This window comes from Hippopotamus amphibius, chromosome 2, assembly GCF_030028045.1.
Source record: "Hippopotamus amphibius kiboko isolate mHipAmp2 chromosome 2, mHipAmp2.hap2, whole genome shotgun sequence".
Lineage (NCBI taxonomy): Eukaryota > Metazoa > Chordata > Mammalia > Artiodactyla > Hippopotamidae > Hippopotamus > Hippopotamus amphibius.
The window spans coordinates 223,669,575-223,686,380 of record NC_080187.1 but is presented as its reverse complement, the minus strand read 5'-3'; the positions used below and the strand labels follow the sequence as shown (position 1 = coordinate 223,686,380).

The window sequence follows — 16,806 nt, the reverse complement described above, 5'->3', positions numbered from 1 at the left end:
CATTGGCCCAAACACCAATGATTCTGAGTTCCAGGGGCTCAAGCCCAGAAAGTTATACTTCTACCAAGTTCTCTGAATGATTCAGAGGAACAGAAATTCATTCATGGGTAAATTCTGAACAATGGAACTGCTGGATCAAAGACCCATGAATATTAAATTTGGGAATACTCTGACAATTATCTTTAGAAAAGTTCTTTGGGAGATTGGGATTGCCATTATATACATTACTAATAAGAAAAAAAATATCAAATTGTATACTTTAAATATATGCAGTTTATTGTATGTCAATTATACCTCAATAAAAGTTCTTAAAAAAAAATTTGTACTAGCCATTTGACAAGACACTTTTAGTTGACTATCCAACATTCCCTCTCACCATTTTCCTAATAAACGTTTAGAGCAGCAATATACCTAACCCCACATAAAGATTATGAGTGAAAAGGACATCTGCTACAGAGCTCTGGGAAAGATTTTGCTTTTCTGATAGAAAGGGACAGTCAACAAATAGTGTAGGCTCTACCACTTCCCTCTTACTTTGAATGCGAACATATCTGAAACAACTTATATTCACAAAGCAGTCAATAAGAACTGGCCAGGAAAAATAAGAAATGCCAGCCCTGACGTCATCAAACTGCTAATAACACAATGCCAGTTTCATACCATTTAAGAAAATAAGTCCCTATTTATTTAAACTACTATCAATAGATGAACTTATCTATTACTTGCAGAAAAATGCATTCCTAACTAACCTTAACCCACTAATAATTCAAGAGAATGTCTACTTTTCCATCTCCCCTTGTCAGCACTAGGTATCATGAAACTTAATTTTTGTTCATCTGATTAAAAAAGGAAAAAAGAGAGTAGTACCTCATTCTGATTTGCATTTCTTTAACAACAAGGGGGTTGAATTTCTATTTCCTTTTTTTCCTTAAATGCTATTTCACATCCTTTGTCCATATTTTCTACTGCATTTTTTCTGAATGGCTTGTACAAGCTCTCTGTAAACTAGAAAATCACATCTTTATGACACACATTGTAAAACATTTTTTGAGTTTGTCTTCTTAATAGTTTTAGGGTTTTTTTGTGTGTATGGAAGTCATCTTTTAAATTGTCATACAGATTTGAAATCCAGATTTTAAAATAGTCCGTTATTTCAAAATGCAGTATGAAGCAAACTTTTTCCCAAGAAAGGATAAATTTAAAACGTCAAATCAAGTGAACTCTGAGGTTGAATGCCATTGGAAGAATTAGTTATAACCAGGTAAATCTTAGGAAATATTTTTTTTAAAAGGAGAGGAGAAGAAGGGGGGAAGGAGAAGAAGGAAAAGTGGGGGGAGGTCAGGTGGGGACAATGAAGTTTTCAATACTTGATGCATATCCAGCACTATACTACATTCCTTATAGAGAATACATAGGTATAAGATAAGGTCCTCACTCTAAGGCTTATTAACTATTAACAGTTGGAAAGAGATCAAAAACATGCAAAACAATTAGACAAAATTTCAAAAAAAAAAAGTCAAAGTTTAGAGAAATCAATTGAAAATTATAGGCATCTAGCAAAGCTTCATGAAATATAGAATTTGGTTTTCACTTTGAAATATTATGGGTTTTGGAACAACAGAGAAAGAGTGATAAATTATTCCAAAACAGGGATTAGCCCACTTAACAGGACAATCCTTCTTATTAACAGTAGACAAGAAGATGGAAATTAGGATTGGTTCCAAGACAATAAGGAAATAAGACTGACCGGAAAGAAGAGGGTCTGCACTGGGGAAGTGAAATGAAAGTAAGTAGGGTAGAGAGCAAGAGGAATTTGAGAAAAAAAATAATATAACAACCAAATCTAATTGGTACACGAAAAGGAGAATCCCAAAGTATAAATATTAGACTACCAGAAAAAATAGTTCCCTTCTACTTCAAGGACTGATTACTGTCACAAACGTTTCCAGGTTTACCATTTGAGACCCTAGGAAAAGGCACAGAAGCTTTTCAACTTATTTTGGTCTCTTCTGCTCCCTCCTTTAGTGAAAAGATTAGAAGATTAATTTTCCAGATGCAAGTTAGTCATTATTTTGTGTCTTTTTATTTCAAAGCATACTGTCAAAAAAACAAAGAGATTATTAGCTGATACATTCTGAGTCATTTACTACCTGCCTTATTCTAACTGCATACTTAAGTGGGACGTAAGGTTTCTTCTCGAATCAGCAAATTTACCCCTGCATCTTCAGAGACTATCAATTACTCCACACCCTGCAATTATAGTGTTATAAAAAGAGTTAAGAACATCAGCCTTACCCTTAGGGAGATCGTTTTTCTGATTATTTCAAAAAACCACATGGCCAAAAGAAAAATGCACTAAAGTTATTTTTTAATAAGTTATTCTAACATATACTTCATAATGTGGCAATTACTGGTACCAGTTTATTCTTAACGACTACCAATAACTTCCAGCTAGCAACATAAAATGGCAAAGGGGTAAAAAATAACTATCAAAAGGAAGAAGACAACAGTGTGGTATTGGCATAAAGACAAACACACCAATAGAACAGAAAGCCAAAAAATAAATGTTGGACAAGATTTCCAAGATCACTCAGTGGGGAAAGGACAGTCTCTTTAACAAATGGTGCTTAGGAAAACTGGATATTCACATGCAAAAGAATGAAGCTGAATCTTTATCTTAAAGCATATACAAAAATTAACCCAAAATGGATTAAAAACCTAAATGTAAAATCTAAAACTATAAAACTCCTAGAAGAAAACATAGGGGAAAAGCTTCATGATACTAGACTTGGCAATGATTTCCTGGCTATGATACCAACAGCACAGACAACAAAAGCAAAAACAGACAAAGAGGCTACATCAAACTAAAACTTTTATGCATCAAAGGACACAATCAACACAGTTAAAAGGCAAATGGCAGAAAAAGGAAATATTTGCAAATCTTATATTTGATTAGTAGTTAATATACAGACTACATAAAGAACTCCTATAACTGAAGAACAAAAAATCAATTAAAAAATGAAAAAACGGCTTAGACATTTCTCCAAAGATGATATACAAATTGGCAACAAGCACATGAAAAGATGCTCAACATCGCTAATTATCACGGAAATACAAATCAAATTCAAGAGATATCACCTCACACCCATGAGGATGGCTACTATCAAAGAAAAGCAGAAAATAACAAGTTTTGGCAAGGATGAGGTGAAACTGGAACCTTTGTGCACTAGTTGTGGGATTGTAAAATGGTACAACTGCTATAGAAAACCAAATGGAGTTTCCTCCAAAAACTAAAAATAGAACTACCATATAATCCAAAAATCCCAGGGTCTTCCTGGTGGTCCAGTGGTTAAGACTCCATGCTTCCAATGCAGGGGGCCCAGGTTCGAACCCTGGTCAGGGAACTAGTTCCTGCATGCCACAACTAAGAGCCCACATGCCACAAAGACAAAGCCTCATGCCACAACTAAGACCCAGCTCAGTCTAAATAAATAAATATATTTTTTAAAAATCCCACTTCTGAATTATATCCAAGCTAACTGAAAGTCAGGTTTCAAAGAGGTATCTATACACCCATGTTCATAGCTGCAGTATCCACAACAGCCAAAAGAGCAAGCAACCCAAATGTCCACCAACAGATGAAGAAATAAATAAAATGTGATATATACATACAATAAAATATCAGTCTTTAAAATGAAGGAAATCCTGTCATACACTACATGGATGAACCTTGAGGACATCATGCTAAGTGAAATAATCCAGTCACAAAAAAGACAAATACTACATGATTCTACTTATACGGGGTATCTAGAGTTGTCAAATTCATAGAAACAGAAAGCTGAATGGTGGTTATGAGGGACTAGAGACGGGGAAAAGGGGAGTTGTTTTAATGGGTATAGTTTCAGATTTGTAAGATGAAAAAGTTCTGGAAATCTGTTAAACAGCCATGTGAATATACGCAACACTACTGAACTGTACACTTAAAACTGGTTAAGAAGGGACTTCCCTGGCAGTCCAGTGGTTAAGACTCTGTGCTTTCACTGCAGGCGTTGCAGGTTCAATCACTGGTTGGGGGAACTAAGATCCTACATGCCACGTGGCACGGCCAAAAAAAAAGGGTAAACTTTATGTTATGTGTTTTTACCACAATAAAGTTTTTTTTAAAGGAAGAAGACAGCTAAACTGTAACTAAATTAGAAAAGACAAAATACAAGAGACTAAGAATTAGAATTTTCAGATCTTTCTTTCATCAACAAGAAGGTAAAGCATAATATCGTAAATATTAAAAAGAACAAGGGGGTAGAGGAGGGTGAGTCCTATTTCTCTCCCTTAACAGCATGAGATTCTAGGTCAGTCTTCTTTTCTCACTTCTAAATGAGACTAGTAATATTTGCATTATCTGCTTCATAGGGCTGTTGAGAACACTGGATGAGATAAAACAATGTGAAAGTATTAAAAACTATAAATTCACATAAATGAAGATAGCACTGCAAACAGTTAATTCCCTGCAAAGTGTTATCCAAACTTAAGATGTTATACTTTGAAATTAATAAGGAAAATAAAATGAACTTAACAATGCATTTAGAATTTATTTTGCCAAGGTTTTAAGAGAAGGAAAAAAACACCTGTTGACTTTGACTTCAAAAAACTGGTCATCAACACAGCCTTTATCTGAAGGTATTATTTTACTTAACTTTTCCATTTTAGATCTTTTTTGCTGTCTATTAGAGAAGATATGGGTTTAGTTATTATACCAAACATATGTGCACAACTCTCCTCTCATGTGCTCCCAATATAGTTCTATCAGGTGGGGGTTAAATCAATGTTCAGGTTTACATTTGTATGCATATGTAAACATTTTTTCAAGCTATCTTGTACACTATATTTCCTTGCTTCTACTTCTTTAAATCTTTCCTCATTTTCATTTGCTTCATTGCCTTTGAAAAATGACCCCACATCCTTGAGGTCTTATAAAGGTCCTTCAAAAACAACTGTCACTCATACTTATCAATTCTATTTTCCCTTCTGGAGTCATCCTTTCTGAAACCATCTAATCTACAACAATTTAGACTGGTCTGTCTGTCTAGCTTTGTCTCTTCATTTTGATCCAAGGAATTCCTTTCACTTATCTCCTGGGTTGAATCTCATTTACAACAAAAATCCTTTTCTTTGTTGATTTTCTGTAACTCTGATAAAGGGTATGTGGCGTAGAAAAAAAGGCTTTCCAATTCTGAAATTCTCATAACTGAATGACAGATTGTGTGAGTATTAAATTCTAGAATGAAAATAACTTTTTCTTAAAAGTTTTGAAGGAACTTACTCATTTTTTCCTAGCATCTGAGGTTACTGTTGAGAAAATCTGATGTCATTTTTATTTCTTATTCTTTATATGTGACCTGTTTTTTTCTCCATGGAAGCTTTAGTTTCCGTTTATCCCAGGTGTTCTGAAACTGCATTAATTATGTGCCTTAAGGTGAGTCTTTTCCATTCACTCTGCAAGGCATTCACTTGGAAACCCTATTTTAACCTATTTACATCATTCAGTTCCTAGTTCTATATCTACTATTTATTTGATAATTTTCTCCCCTTGGTGTTCTCTTTGTTGAATTCACACTGCTCAGGTGTTGGACCTCCTGGATTGATTCACTACTTTTCTTATCTTTTCCCACATTTTTTTTCTATCCCTTTGACTCATTCCACTCTGCAATAACCCTTTTACTGGATCGTTAATATGAGTCAAAATTTTTTTAATTTTATTTATTTAATTTATTTATTTGCTGCGTTGGGTCTAAAATACTAATTTTTCATAATGACCTAGTTGCCACAACCAATGGTAGGTCAGTATTTATCCTCCTAGATCTCCAATAATCCCCTATTTCCTTCTTAAAATTCTTTACACCTCTAATAAGTAAATCTATTATGTTTCCAATCTCCCAATCACCTCACCTGTTTCATTTTTTACTTTATTTTTTTAAATGTCTATTTTATATTGGAGTATAGTTCATTTACAATGTTGTTAGTTTCAGATGTAAAGTGATTTAATTATATATACACATATATCTTTTTCAAATTCTTTACCCATATAGGTTATCACAAAGTATTGAGTAGTTTCCCTGCACTGTACAGTAGGTCCTTGTTATCTATTTTATACATAGTAGCATACATATGTTAATCCCAACCTTCTAATTTATCCCTTACCCCCCAACTTTCCCCTTTGGTAACCATAAGTTTGTATTCCTATGTCTCTGAGTCTATTTCTGTTTTGTAAATAAGTTCATTTGTATAATTTTTTAGATTCCATATGTAAGAGATATCATATGATATTTGTCTTTCTCTGTCTGACTTACTTCACTTAGTATGATAATCTCTAGGTCCAGCCATGTTGCTGTAAATGGCATTATTCTTTTTTATGGCTGAGTAGTATTCCATTGTATATATATACCACATCTTCTTTATCCATTAAATTTTTCAATGGACATTTAGGTTGCTTCCATGTCTTGGCTATTGTAATAGTGCTGCAATGAACACTGGCGTGCATGTATCTTTTTGAATTATGGTTTTCTCTGGATACATGCCCAGGAGTGGTTTTGCTGGATCATATGGTAGCTCTATTTTTAGTTTTCTGAGGCACCTCCATACTGTTCTCCATGGTGGCTGTACCAATTTACATTCCCACCAACAGTGTAGGAGGGTTCCCTTTTCTTCATACCCTCTCCAGCATTTACTGTTTGTAGATTTTGTGATGATGGCCATTCTGACCAGTGTAAGGTGATACCTCATTGCAGTTTTGATTTGCATTTCTCTAATAATTAGTGATGCTGAGCATCTTCATGTGCCTCTTGGCCATCTGTGTGTTTCCTTTGGAGAAATTCCTAGTTAGGTCTTCCACCTATTTTTGGATTGGGTTGTTTGTTTTTCTGATATTGAGCTACATGAGCTGTTTGTATATTTTGGAGAGTAATCTCTTGTTGGTTGCATTGTTTACAAATATTTTCTCCCAGTCTGTGGGCTGTCTTTTCATTTTGTTTATGGTTTCCTTTGCTTGTGCAAAAGCTTTTAAGTTTAATTAGGCCCCAACTGTTTATTTTTGTTTTTATTATTCTTACTTTGGGAGGTGGATCCAAAAAGATACTGCTGTGATTCATGCTAAAAAGTGTTCTGCCTGTGTTTTCCTCACCTCTTTTATAAACTTCCCTCCCTTTTGCTAAGCATTTGCTCTGCACCCTATTATTGCACTCCTATAAAAGTTGAAATACATAGCCATTATTTGTCTTTGCTCTCTAAGTATTTGTTCTGCACCTTTATTATAGCACTTCCGTAAGACCTATATTATTTGTCCTCTTCCTTCCCTTGGTCACAATGGATGAAGCATTTCTGCTGCTATCAAAGGGCAAAGCCTAAACTCATGACTTGGATCACTTTTACCACCCATCTTCTCAAGAATGTTACTTCTTAAATTATCTTCACTCTCTCCTTCTTATCAGTTTCTCTCCCTATATTAGATTACTTCCATTGGTTTACAAACATGTAAAAATATCTCTCATCTTTTATATAATAATTTATAATATACATACTATAATTTAGCTTAACTTAAAAACAACCAAAGGGCAATCATAGGCTATGCTAAGGATTTGGATCTTGTTCCAAGTACAACAGGGAGACCACGAAGTTGTCTAAACTTATCTCTACTCCCACAGCCTCCATTCACCCTTAAGTTTAGATTCTTCTCTATCACTACTCTGAAATCCCCCCAAGGTCACAATCTCTTTGTTCATAAACCCAACTGGATGTGTTCGGATTCATCTTTCTGATCAACTCTTCACAGCATCCAACAGTAAGGAAGACTTCCTCCCTAAAAGACTCTCTCTTCTTGCCCTTTTCTGTCATATCACATTCACCTAGTTTTGTTGTGTTTTCCAGTTCAGCTCATTTCAGCTTCAGGGCCTTAGTGTATGCAGTTTCTTCTACCAGGAATGCTCTCCCACCCCGGTACCCCACCCCCCACACGCCCACTCAGAGCCTTCAACCTAACTGAAGCCCACTCATTAATCCGGGCAAATTTAAACATCCCTTCCTGAAAAGTATTCCCATACCCCCCAAATAAGTTAGGTGCCCCCAGTGATGCTTCCCCTGCATTCTTTTTCCCCATAACACACACCACATTTGTGATACTCACTCAATGTCTATCTTCCGTTCTAGATTACAAATTCCTTGAGAGTAAGGACCAGGTCTACCAATATGCAGAAATACAGTACACATGGAGGCCTAGTACACATTTAATTCATTGTATAATAAACAAAAAGCATCACAGTCCTTAGCTCTCACAGAGTCCTAAACCTAGTTTATTACCTTCATAATCAACTGGAAACCTGTATAATAAAGTGCCTGGGCTTTAGAGCCTGATAGAACTGAGTTAAAGATCTGGTCCAGTTACTCACTAGGGAACTTTGAGCAAGTTACCTAACCTCTCTAAACCACATCCACAAATAATCACACATAATTTGCTATAAAGATTAACTATCCTCTTCATTTAAACTACTGTTACAATATAAATAATTATTCCTTCCCCTTTTGAACAATTTTCAAACTTCAGAATGCTTCAGGCTTCCCTGGTGGTGTAGTTGTTAAGAATCTGCCTGCCAATGCAGGAAACACGGGTTCGAACCCTGGGCTGAGAGCAACTAAGCCCATGTGCCACAACTACTGAGCCTGCAGTCTAGAGCCCGTGAGCCACAACTATTGAGCCCGTGTGCTGCAACTACAGAAGCCCACATGCCTAGACCCCATGATCCTCAACAAAAGAAGCCACTGTAATAAGAAGCCCGAGCACTGCAATAGAGAGTACCGCCACTCTTCGCAACTACAGAAAGTTCACGTGCAACAAGGAAGACCCAATGCGGCCAATTAAATAAAAAATAAAATAATTTTTTTAAAAAAGGCAATGTAAAGTGCTTGAGTTGAAAAAAAAAAAAAGAATGCTTCACACCAGCTTTCTTTTTTTTTTAAGGAAATATACAGAATAGAAAAAAATATGTCAGCGTGCAATGCACACATCAAGGGCATACTGTTGAAATAAATACACACAGAATTCAACTATTATATTACTGGATTGCAGTGTTACATGTATATCCTATTATGGGTTGCAGTCAAAAAACTTGAAAAACATTGCTATACTATGGCTACAGATAAATTAATATTATTAGAATATTAAATTCAGTGAGAATAGGGGCCTTGGTTTTGTTCACTACTATGTCCCTGGAACCTAAAACAATGTCTAGTAGACAACAGCACAATAAATATTTGTTGAAAGACTGAGTGATATATCTGGTCCCAACTTAACTTTTGAAACATACGAATCCTACATTTCCTTCCTGTCATTCACAGAGGACAACACGTTCTCATGCCTGAGCCTGGGCTCATGCTATTCTCTCAGAATAACAAGTTTCTTCCTTTTCTCAACTCACCAACGAATCGATGCCTTTTTACAACTTTGTACTTTTTTACATAAAACCATATGAGAGGCATAAAGTCCACAAGTATAAAAGAAAACATGATATATTAAAAGTGAATATGCAGTACATGGAAAAATACAGTTCTACATCATACATTTAAGTTCAGTTATGACATACATTTGACTAACAATCCAGCATGTCATCTTAAAATTTAAAAGCTCTTTTGGAGGATGACTTCACCCGTACTCAATTAAAATGAGAAGTCTGATCTATTACCTTCTTTTTTTATCTCTCTCAATAGGCATTTATGCTGACAGAGGTACTACTCAAAATCATACCACTGATTATCCTCATAACCAGGGCAACACATAAAAATCTGAAGTCATCACTAAGAACTGAAGGTCAGGAGTTTGAGTACTGCAAATCACTAACTTTGCAATCCATAAGTTACTCTGTGCCTCATTCACAAATAAGACACTTTGAAGACTCAAAGTGTCTGGAAGATCATAAGCACCGGTTTTGGCAACTGTTTCCAGAGGCTGAGCAGAATGTTCACAGAATGACCTTTTTTAAGTTTCCACATATTAAGCACGTAACTATGTTCCAGAAGCTGGACTTTATTTATTTACATAAATGTTTGTATCATCTTCAGGTCTTTAAAAAAAAAAAAAAGTCACCATTTGGCTGGAACTACTTTCTTCCCCCTTTGGCTATTTTTCAAAAAAATTTTAAATCCTATGTTTTATGCAGGATTATTTGTTAGCATACCACAGAAGGTTCTGTTCTTTCTCTCCCTCCTTTTTTTTAGGTTATTACAAAATAGTTCCCTGGGCTATACAGTAGAACCTTGTTGTTTACCTATTGTATACTTATTAATTTGTATCTGCTAATCTTTTTCTTAAAAAAAGGCACAAACACGTTTTATCATTTGATTTATAAGAATTCTTTTCTGTATTCAACTATTGGTAAGCAAGTAAAAACACTACCAAATATTCTGACACTAAAAAAATTCCACTTTTCAATTCTCACTTCAAATATCTCACACTACCTACTAATGAGCCATCTTTGGTAAGCCCTAATTATTCCAGAGTTCACAGTCTTAAAAACGTGTCTTCTTTAGAACTCCCTTCATTCACTTTATCCCTACCAGAGGCTGAACAGTGGAAAGTTCCAACTTTTGCAATTTTAGAATAAGGTTGGGGGGGGGGGGGGGGAGGGACACCTGACAGTAGTTGCTTGTTTTTTTCAACCCACTGAAGCTCTCAGAGCCCAAAACACTGAAGTTCCAACACGAGTTTCACATTTCCCTGTATGAAACTTGCTTTCCTAGGCTTCAACCTTTACAACTGCAAAAAAAAAAAAAAAAAAAGTATTACGTATTTCTGAACAAGGATCCGCTGCCAAATAACCTGATGTCCTCGATGAGAAGGCAACATGAATATTAAACTAAAAAGTGACATTTTAGCCGGCATAAATATGGTACTTAGTAACACATGAAGACCAGTACTACTAAGGAACTTAAACATGTGATTTTTAAGAACGAGAAAGACACCGGTGTTGGTCCCTGGCTACAAAAGGTAACCACGACTCTTTAATGTTTGCTTATCCTGCGTCTATCCTATCCTGCCAAAAGCTTTAGCTGATCTCTGGGGTGCTGTGACTCGCGGTCCCGGAGTGTGGCTTTCGTCAGAACGCAAAACGCGCCCCACAAGGCGCGCAAAAGTTGAACACAATTTGTACCATATTCTCGCAACCCTCCGGGTCCCTTCCACTTCCAGGCGTCCCGGCCACACTGACTCCCAGCGCTCGGGAGCGCGTGGGCTTTTAGCCTTACCCCCAAATCGCTTCCCACATCAAGGCGGAGGCCCACACGTCCCCGCCCGTCCGGAGGCACGGGCAGAGAAACGTGCGGTCTAAGAAAAGAAGCCTCGCCCCGCTCCACCCAACAGGTGGGCAGAGGGATGGACAGCTGGGCCCCGAGGCCAAGGCAGGCCTCAGGCAGGGCGCGAGAGGGAGGCCGCGGCCCCAGCGCGGCCTGAAACACGGCAGGAGGCCCGTTGCTGCCCCGCGGTATCACTCCCTCCGGCCAACTCCAAGTCGCCCGCCCCAGCTGACCTGACGATGGATGCCACTCAGTGCCATGAGCCGCAGTCTGGGCCAGCCGAGCCGAAGAGGGCACGTCCACCGTCTCTGTCCCCACAGACTCCACAGCAGCCGCCGCCAGCGCCGCGGCCGCCTCGTCGAGAGCGCGACGCGCATGCGTCGATGTCCCCGGAGGCGAAGAAGTCACGTGGCTGCGCAGCGCGCAGGCCTCGCCCTCCGCGGGTTAGGGGGCGGGGGGGCGGGGAGGGCCGGCGCCCCGGCCCCGCCCCGGCCCCGCCCCGCCTTCTCCGGGGGCGGGGCCGCTGCTCCTGGCCGTTTTCGGTCCTAATAAGACGGCTTCCAGAGCCGAGAGAGGGTGTTTAGTGCCTTTCACACCCCTGACCTTAAATACGGACGGCGCCCGGCCCCGCCCAGCAAAAATACTGTTACTCTTTTTGGGCGAACAACTGCCTAGGTTCACCCGTAGATCTAAAAATGGACAGACATTCAGCCTCAAACCCCTAGATCTCACCGTGGTTTGGACTCTAGGTCCACCCAGGGTTTCCTGAAGGTGAAACAATAGTGGAGTTAGGGACTTGATAAACTGATTTTTAAAGGGATATGTAAAATTTTTCCCTGGACAAATGAAGGCTACATTATTTTGACACTCTTAGTAGAACTCTTCAGTTGTACTCCCATCCTCAGTTTAAAAAAAAAAATTTTTTTTTTCCTTCAAATCTGGCCTTTCTCCTGTTTCTACTTCGAGGTTCCAGAATTCACCGACCATTTACCAGGCAATCTCTCATTCAAGATTCGGTAGTATAACTGGGCTGCAATTTCCTCTAGAATCTGTCTGCTTCCAGAAATTCTCTGCGAGATAATATTTCCTGTCTATCACCCTATGAAGCGCAAATCCCCTCGGTAGCTCTTTTGCTTCCAAAAATCAAAACCAACCTTATCTTTCGCGTCCATCAACCTGCATCTAGTTGCAGCTTTCTCTTCCCATTGACTCTCTTATTCTCCAAACTAACTGTTTTGAATTCTCTGGCAGCGAAGCCATGCTTTTTGCTGGTGTAACCAGTGACATTTAGATGTTCACTATAGGAAGCAAGCAGTTAAGGGTCTGATACATTGGGAAGGGATGCAGACTTTGCCACAAACACTGTCATTCAGTGGCTCTGAGTTCCACAGCCTCACTCCTTTCCTGGTTCTTTCAAACTTTCCTAAAGCAGTCTCAAATTCTTCATCAGTAAATAAGATTATCTCTGAGATTCTCATCTCCTCTAAGAGCCATTTTCTAAAACTCCATCTGCTTCTTCAGCTTTAGTCACTGTAGATTCATTGTTTCCTTTACTGGGTTTTCTGCATCTTAACCTTTCAAGCCAGTACCCTCGCTCTCACTGTCTTGCTTTAAACCTTCACTGACTTCCCCCGATGCTTTTAAGAAAAATCTAAACATTTTAGCATTGAAAAGACAGTCCTTCGTAATAACACCAGCCGTCTTATTGGTTTCTGCCGTCCCATAACTTTACAAAACCCACTGTTCCTTTTTAAGTGTCTATGTCCCTTTTATGTATCTCAGCCTCTCAGTGTGCTTTTTCCTCTGTCTACAGTGCTCTCCTCACAAATGAAAACTTGTTTTTTTTTTTTACTTAATTTAGCTTTAGTTGACTTTAAAAGAAATTGTATGTCACAGTTATAAGCTTTGGGAAGAAAAAAAAGATATACCATATAGTGTAGTTTACAGGGTGGCAAGTTCTAAAACACAGTATTTAAAGTCAGGTGATTCAGAAACAAAACAAAAGGTTAGGACAGATGGGAGAAGGTGTTATTTATTAATGTAATGGATTTCTTCCATTCGCCTCTCCAAATCAACTGTCCATCCTTCGCTATCGCTCCATTCTCCAGAGATTGACCCTTGCTCGCTGGTTTCTGGTTGGGTCTGACCAGCAGGGTCCTGGAAGAACAAAAGGGAGGAGTGAGGTCATAGCATTCATTCTCCTAGCTCCTTGCATGCGGGCATCTCTAGCGACCCTCTCCATATCACTTTCTTCTTCCAGACTCCAGATTTCCCTAAACTATTGAAAATAGTTCCTTATTAACCACTTCTTGAATTACCCTGATGTTTATAAGGCATGGGTTTCCTTCTGGGATTGTGACTGATAAAAGAGCAAAAAGCTTCTCACGATAACCAGTGTGACAACTTCTTTCTGGCCTATTCAGTAAAGGTTCATGTTTATGCTCTTCAAAATGTAACCTGCAGTGAAAAGTGCATAGGACACAACATGCTCATTTAATTTACAGAATATGTTTTCTCTAAGGAATGCTATTTGTTCATTTACATCATAAATAAATCCATCATGAAACAGTGGTGGCTCTTATATTAATTCAAAACATTTAGACTCCTGTATTTAGTGTTCTTCCTCACTGGTTAAAGCAAATAAAATTGTGGCTCTAGGAGATTTAAATCCAAGCGCATTCTGGATATTGTCCCTCTCAACTATTACTTGATCTGTGAGATTTAGTTCAAATGGTATTGGCTTAGTTCAGTCTTCCTGAGAGTTATTTGGATCCTACATTGCTCTGATTTCTGAATAATTTTGTAAAATTATTTATTTTGGCTATGCCGGGTCTTAATTGCAGCATGCGGTCTTCTTCGCTGTGGCATGTGGACTTTTAGTTGCAGCATGTGGGATCTAGTTGCAGCATGTGGGATCTAGACCAGGTATAGAACCCAGGCCCCATGCATTGGGAGCCCAGAGTCTTACCCACTGGACCACCAGGGAAGTCCCCTGAATAATTTATTAAATTGTTAATTTGTGTAATGGTTTCCCAGCTGTAGCAATGTCAAAATGAAAGAAAGAGGGAGATTTACATTTTAATTTCTAATACCTCCCCCACCCAGCCCCAATTTCCTTATTCCAGTCCTTTGTGTTCCCTTGTCACAGGGCTATGAAACTGTATCTGTGATTGATCATGACTTACTACAGCAGATCCTAGGGGATAAAAATCCAAATCCTTAGGTTTTCCATTTTGTTCTTGTTCCTACCTCTACTTTTATCTGGAACCTCTCTATCCTGCTCACTGTGACACATGGAAGCTTGACTTCTTTAATGTTCTTAGTTCCTGATCTTTGCAGGTGCTTAAAAGTGCTTTTCCTTTGTTTTTTCGCTGTCGAATTAACTCAGTCTTTACGACTTGTTTGAAATGTTGCTTCCTTAAGGATAGCTTCTCTGATCCCACAAGCCTGGGTTGTGGTAGTGTTATTTTGTCCATTAAAAATCATGATACTTACATGTTCATTATGGATTATGTCTTTACTAGACGAGAGTTGGATATAGTATGTTGCAAGATTGAAGTAAGGCTGTGTGTTGTTATAATTTAAGGACTAGGAAATTTCTATGTTCTTCACAAATAATGCTGCAAAAAGAGAATAATGTGAATGCAAGAAGAGGATAGAGGGTATTCTTTCAGGGTAATAGAGTGTCCGGGCTTTAATGGCTAAATCAACTGGGATACCATGAATGGCTTGTGAAAGAGACTGATGATATTTGCAAAAATATATATAGTATGTGTGGGTGGATGTGTGTGTGGGTGTGTGTATTGCTGTTTAGCTACTGCTTATACATTCCATGTATATTCATACATACTACTCAAGTATATTCATATTGCTGTGTTAAGTATATATTTTGCTTTTTAAAGTTTTTTTTTCCTTCAGGTATCAGGTAGTAATGTGCCCAACTCCAGAAGCTGAATCATAATCAATACAAACCAATCGTGGTAATCCCATTCCTATTTGCCAATGACTGCTTGAGGGATAGAAGGTGACCCAGTTCTGGTCAATGAGACATAAAAGAGATATTGGCTGTTTCTATGGGTGAAGGAGAGAGAAACTAGTTCCAGACATTATTTGAGCCCTGAATCAAGCCAGGTTTGAAGCCAGAGACTTTGACTTCCATTATAAGCATCAATAGAAAAATTGCCTTTTTGGTCATGTCAGTCAGGTTTTTTTTTTTTTTTCCCCTTTTCTCTTTCTTCTCTTCCCTTCCCTCCTTCTTCCTTGCTTTCTTTTTATCCTCTTGGCCACAGATTTAATAAATGTAAAGGTTAGGACTCTGCACTTTCACTGCTGATGGCCTGGTTTGATCCCTGGTCGAGGAACTAAGATCCCACAAGCCTGGCAGTGAAGAAACAAACAAACAAACAAACAAACTCACTCAGAACTCTGCCTTCAGAGTCGAGTTCTCTCACAGGGATCTGAAAGCATTGCATTTCTCTTTTCTCCACCACCACTTTCTCCTCCAGTGTTTTCCATTTCAGTTAAAGACATCAGCATCCACCAGTTTCTAGTATGAGAAACTTCATTAACCTTGACTTCTTTATGTTCCAAATCTGTGTCATCAATTTAGTCATTCCTGCTATCAGAACACCTATCAGACCTATTGTTTCAATTCTCACTGCTTCTATTATACTATTCGTTAGATCTTTACTATCTAGAATCTGGCTCTGAGCCCTGGATAGTAAGTAGATCACTATACTCTTTCCTACTGAAACTCTCTATAACCTCACAATATTTTTCAACACACTGAACAGGCAGACCCTGTCTATCCATTAGGCTGGAACATCTGATGAAATCCATTTGCCACAGGAGGCCTTTGGATTGCTGTTTCCATCCAACTATCCCTCTTCTGCTGGTTAATTTTTAAAATACACCACCTTCACCCTTGAAAACATTGCTCCAGAGTAAATTTCAAACATATATAACTTTCAACATTTTATTCAAGTACTATTTATTCAGCACCCAGTATAGGCCAAGGCACCCGGTGTATGCACAGAGGTGAACAACTCATTCAAGACTGGTCATAATTTGAACATTATTGTTTTCATTTTACATAACACTGTCTCACATATTCCATGCTCCAGTATTCAAAAAAAGAACAAAAAGCTATTTTGCTAAATCTACAACTCACTTTAATGCCTTGAAATCTGTGTTTATCCCACTGTTGTCCAGAGAAGAGTTTAAGTATGAATTAAGAGTTTAGGTACTCTTTTACAGTACACATTATGAGACTTTAATTCATTAATGTTGAAATAGTACTTACATGATTTTCCCTTCACTGATGTATTTAACCTCTTAACCAGCAATGAAATAAGTAGGATTAGCTTATCTTGGCTCTAAAGATTTCTATAGAGTTTCTGCCCATCTTTCCTCAACTTCATTTGCTGCTGGGAATGTTACCTTTGTATAGAATTTGAGGTTTACAAACGCTTT

The 16,806-nt window shown here is 38.0% G+C and overlaps 1 protein-coding gene and 1 non-coding gene across 3 annotated transcripts in view; one reads left to right on the top strand and one right to left on the bottom strand.

Annotated features, from left to right (window-relative positions):
* PRPF39 (pre-mRNA processing factor 39) overlaps positions 1-11,718 on the bottom strand; it is a 33,315-nt gene extending 21,597 nt beyond the window's left edge. The window contains exon 1 of one of the 2 annotated variants that reach the window (XM_057723658.1): positions 11,568-11,718. The gene's annotated coding sequence lies outside the window, so the exon portion shown is untranslated. Of the gene's footprint in view, positions 1-867; positions 1,086-11,567 lie in introns of those variants that run through there. The other variant, XM_057723659.1, reaches the window with a different exon arrangement.
* On the top strand, positions 3,332-3,404 carry TRNAW-CCA (transfer RNA tryptophan (anticodon CCA)). Its single transcript has one exon. It is a non-coding gene; the product is annotated as a tRNA-Trp (tRNA).
* Positions 11,719-16,806: the final 5,088 nt, after the last annotated feature.